Genomic DNA, 5,628 nt, shown 5'->3' with positions numbered 1-5,628 from the left:
ATATATAATAAATAGTTATGTTAAATTATAACAACTAAAATATATATTTTAAATATATACTACCCAAAATGTTATGGGTTTAGTATACACTTCCACTATTTAGAATAATTCTTCTTTTTTCAAAGAAAGAAGTCTGCAATAGTAGGATACTTGAGCTAATAATACTGAGAAGTAGGAATTGTTGTGTTGTAGGTTTCCGACAATGAATCTGTCACAATATGCCCGAGCTAAGCGAATGGAGTTGATCAGAGATATTAAATCAAGAGATTTAGTTTGATTTCTTTGGTTAATATATACGTCTATTACGGTTAATGTATACGACACCTTTACCATTTTTGACACACACGTCAAAATTAAAAAGGTGTCCTGTGCATTTGCCATGTATGATAGAATTTATGGATTGACAGTGACAGATGACAATATAGAAAGAATTAATGAAGGGCAAACTAGCTTTTCATTTTGATATTATGTTCCAAAATAAATTTATTTAGACAATCCATAAAATTAAGGCAACTTCGTAATTATGACAGAAACATTAGCAGCCGAAGAAAAAACTTTAATAAACAATGGACGAGCAGCTTCTAGTCCGGTACCAACTAAAAGAACATCTGGAGGACTGATGAAACTATCCAGTTATGTGTTAGCTCTTCGACCATGGTCACTTAGTGCAAGTTTAATTCCAACTCTATTAGGATCGACAATAGCTTACACATATCCAGGGTCTTCGGATTTTAATTATATAACTCTATTTTTTACTATATTAACAATTATATCAGTGCATGGAGCTGGTAATGTAGTGAATACCTACTTTGACTATGTAAAAGGTATAGACAATCGAAAATCAGACGATAGAATTCTTGTAGATCATATATTGTCGAAAGATGAAGTTGTATCGTTGGGTGCTATCCTATATTTTGCAGGTTGTATTGGATTCATCCTATTAGCAAACATATCTCCAGCAAAAATGGAACATTTAGCTTTAGTGTATTTTGGGGGGTTTATCGTCAAGTTTTTTGTACACCGGGGGTATCGGTTTTAAATATATAGCTCTAGGAGATGTTTTGATCTTAATTATTTTTGGCCCTATATCAGTTTTATTTGCATTTATGTCACAAACAGGTCATGTCGAATGGGCTACAATTTATTATGCCTTACCTTTAGCTTTAAATACAGAGGCTATATTACATAGTAACAACACTAGAGACTCAGAGTCTGATAAAAAAGTAGGCCATTGTTACTCTAGCTATAATTATAGGACATACAGCTTCTCATGTTTTATATGCATTTTTGTTATTTACGCCTTACATATGTTTATGGTCGCTTCATTAAATATTCTAAGTGGTTCATGCTACCTCTCGTCACTTTACCAGGGGCATTTAAAATTGAGAAGCCGTTCAGGTCAAAAGATATTCATAGCGTACCAAAAAAGACTGCAAAATTGAACTTATTTTTTGGGGTGCTCTACGTAGTGGCTTGTAGTATGGTTTCGACATTGCCATATGTTACTCAGAGATAGATCTTTATATTTACTTTTTATTTATATTATTTTTTTGTACTGTACTTAATAAAAACTTTTAACTAACATTTTCTAATTTAATTTTTATAAACCTTTGATGTACTCATCCCGAATTAATAAGTTATCCCATTTTATAGATTGTACTGTGAAACTAGGTTCTCATTTTATCTGTATGTTCAGAGGATTCTGAAGAGGAAAATAGAAATGGGTGGAAATAATTTTAGTAGTGTTAGACCAGAATGAATCAAATGAAAGGAAGCTATTTTGTGTGAGTATAGTAAATGTAACAGGTATCATTCATTCTCTGTATATTTAATCTATTGAGGAATTTAATGGTTTATTAAATATTCACATTACCACAATATTCACCAATATTTCAACATAAAAGAAGATACAAGAAATATGGTAGTGCATACTTGGAGGAGGAAGGAGATGGACAGGTAAGACAAGTGAAATTCTTGAGCAAACTAGGGTTATAAAGCCAGAATAATGGTGACGATTTATGTTATGAACAAATGTGTTAAAAAAATGGATCAATCTGCTAACAAGAGTTTAAGACAAAAATAATATAAATAACTGACACTAAAGAGATAGGACAAAATGATCAAGTAAGAAAAATCCTTGATAGATTATAAGAAAGAAGGGAAACCAGAAAAAATCATGGATAACATTGAAGATAATGTGAGAAACTTGATGAGAGGTGAAAGCAGGAGAATTCTACAGAAGGCTAGGGCTCACATAGGATTTAAAGCCAGAATGATGATGAAAAGCTAGGAAAGATATACAGAGATCTTGATAATGAGATGATTTATGAAGAATGCTAAAAGAAAATGAATTAATCAGCTAATAAGAAAAACAAAAGGTTAACACAAAAAATATAATAAAATGGATAGCTCAATACTGAACAGATAGCCACAAGAAGACAGATAGATACAATGATCCAGTAAAAACACTGATAGACTTATTGGGCAGAGAAGAGGAAGACTCAGAAAAAAATTCAGTGATAATATGGAAGAAGATATCAGAAACATGGAATTAATTGCTTGGTGGAGGAAGGAGATAGACAAGGAAAATACTTAAGAAGGCTAGGGCCCACATAAAGTTATAAAACTAGAATGATGATAAAAAGTTAAGAAAGATATACAGAGAGCTTGATAATGAGATTATTTATGAAGAAATATGCTAAAAGGAAAGTAATGAATTAGATAACAAGAAAAACAGAAGACAAAGATAACACTAATAAAATGAAGAATTTGACACTGAAGATATATTACAAAAAAAAAAGACAGGCTGGATCCACAAACAAATTAAAAAACCGAATACTATGAAAATGATTTATTTTTAATCAGATAAAATTTATGATGAAATGTCCTAAAACAGAATTTCTTAAAACAGCATGAAGTAGCTAGAAGTAAACTAATGGAAAAACTATGAGATTACACTGCAGACGAGATCCGAACCTACCTAGACATAGTCTAATGGATATCACATATATCTCTGTAATCATTCACTTTGACCTAAGATGCTTTGTAATGCACAATATCTAGCTATCATAGTTTAAGAATAAATATGGACGGATTGACCAACCGCATAAAATTAAAGGAGAGATTTTTTTAAATGGTTATTTAAATGAAACATGATAAAGATAATTAAAGAAATACAGAGATATACGCTAAAATGAATTATGTAAAGACAATGAACAGCTAACAACTCAGACATAAATTCTAGCTTCACAAACAGATACAGCCCCAAAGTGAAACGAAGTAAATAATTCAAAAGTAATAAGTAATAGACAAGAAGTGCTTAACCACTCGAGATCGGTGGTAGTTAATTTAATAACAATATAAAAAAAGATTGTATATATATATATATATATATATATATATATATATATAATATATATATATATATATATATATATAGATAATAGATAAGAGAATAAAATGAAATCAAATATAAATCTTGCAGATACTAAATAGTGACAGGAAATGAAGATGTGTACTCTGAGATAGCGCGAGTAGGTGCTATGGATGTAGGTGTTCCTGTGATTAGGCCGAACCGTGCCGATCCATGGTTGCCAGTTGCCTCAGTAATATTTAGGGGAAAAATGTATTATATTTCATCTGATTTTTCTTGACCATCGTTCCTCTTCTGCACCACATTATCTTCGGGAACCTGGTTCTATTGCTGTTGGGCATCTGCTACTTACATGTTGTCTTCAACGTTCAACTATTATAGGCACTGATTAGATAGTCAATGAATCTATGTTTCTCTCTGGTCTTAACGAGTCTTTTGTGGCTTAGTGGTAGAACTTCCTCGTTCTCTTCACAGCCACCTCCCTCAGTGGTGCCTGGATCTCATCAGGTTCTTCCACTTGGTTTCTGTAGTGGAATTCCATATTAGCTCAGCATACATCACCGCTCTTACATAGACCAGGTATAACTGAATCTTCTTGGCCTGAAAAGAGGGCTGGTTTTAAAGACGTCTGTTGGATCAGTCTCTTCGGTGCTGGTGCATTTTCTCTTCATTTCTTGAGTGATTGTAATAAAGTTGAGATTTCTATCGAGGTGGACTGTTACGTATTTGACGACCTCTGTGACTTTGTTTCTGTTTCCTCTCTTGGTTAGTGAAGCGACTTGTTCAGTGAAAATGAAGAAGTGGGTCTGATACGTACTAGCAGAAACGAAGTATTGAATAACACAGGAATAAATATTTGAAGGAATACAGTGACGATCTAGAAGAGATGATTAAATGGAAAAAGTACGTTTCATAAATGGCTAAACGACATAACCCCAGGAACACGAGAAGAATATGTTACCCTCAGAAAACCAGGGTGAAGCAAAGAATAAAGCTCAAGAAGAACGAATAGTGGGAAAGACTGTGCAGAGACATAGACAACACAATTGGGTGTAACAGATCAACGGAAGCATGGAAAAAAATATAAAAACATCAGCGAAATAAAAATATTATGCATATTCTAAAACTGTTTTCTTGTGGCATATATAAGTTAAATTCTATGGTTACATGAGAATAAGCCACGATTGCTTGTAATGACAATAGGTACATTTTAATTAAAACATTTGTTTTGCCTAAAACTAAAATTTAGTTGACATTACAGTCCCATATTGCGGCTTATTCCCATATAAACATAGTATTTATATTATACAGATAATTACATCAAACGAGTGGACAAAACATTACACAAAATGATTGCAGGAGAATAGACCAGAGTATATCTTACAAGACCCTGTGACAACAATAACAGATGAACCCGAAATCATACAGGAATATATAGCTAAATCACTAAAGAAAACCAAAAATAACAAAGCACTAGGACCAGGGAACATAAAAATGAAACTGCTAAAATACGGAGGCGCAAGAATCGTATCATTTATACGAGTTTTGTTCAATAAAATCGAAGCAGAAGAGGAGATTCCAGAGGAGTGGAATCTATCATACATCTCCTCCAATTTTCAAAAATGGTGACAAAAGGTCACCAAAATAACTACACAGGGATCAGTGTAATGCCTTCAATAGCAAGAATCTTTTCCAGTAATAAAAGAAAAAATAGAACAACACATGGGCCATTATGGCGAAGAACCAGCCAGATCGTGTCTAGATAGTAGATTCATCATGAGGACAAGTGATAAAAAAAAACAAAGCATATAATTTTTTTACCTAAAACTTAAATCTTTTAGGTAAAATGTAATTGTCATTACAATCAATTGCGGCTTATTCACATATAAACATAGTAATTATATTATACAGGTAATTACATTAAAGGAGTGGACAAAACATTACACAAACATTTTTGCAGGGAAAAATGTTTTTGTTCAATAAAAATCGAAGCAGGCGAGAAGATTCTTCTCCTTCTTATTGATCTTTTGCCCTGCACTTTCCTTCCAATATGATTTGGAGTAATTCATATCTTTCACCATTGGTAACTTTTTGTATCCATAAAATTCTCAGTACCCGTCTGTATATATACATTTCAAAAGCATCTATTCTTTTTTTGTCCATTGTCCAACTTTTACTGCCATACAGCAAAACAGAAAAAACGTAACAATCTGATCATTCGAATTCTGAGCTCTAGACATCTAGTAGTTGAACAA

General features: G+C 32.5%; 1 pseudogene; it reads left to right on the top strand.

The window, feature by feature from the left end:
• Window positions 1-430: 430 nt before the first annotated feature.
• Window positions 431-1,582, top strand: LOC140432064 (ubiA prenyltransferase domain-containing protein 1 homolog; annotated as a pseudogene).
• Window positions 1,583-5,628: the final 4,046 nt, after the last annotated feature.

Source organism: Diabrotica undecimpunctata, unplaced genomic scaffold (assembly GCF_040954645.1).
Source record: "Diabrotica undecimpunctata isolate CICGRU unplaced genomic scaffold, icDiaUnde3 ctg00002706.1, whole genome shotgun sequence".
NCBI classification, from domain to species: domain Eukaryota; kingdom Metazoa; phylum Arthropoda; class Insecta; order Coleoptera; family Chrysomelidae; genus Diabrotica; species Diabrotica undecimpunctata.
This window is presented reverse-complemented; position numbering and strand designations above follow the sequence as displayed.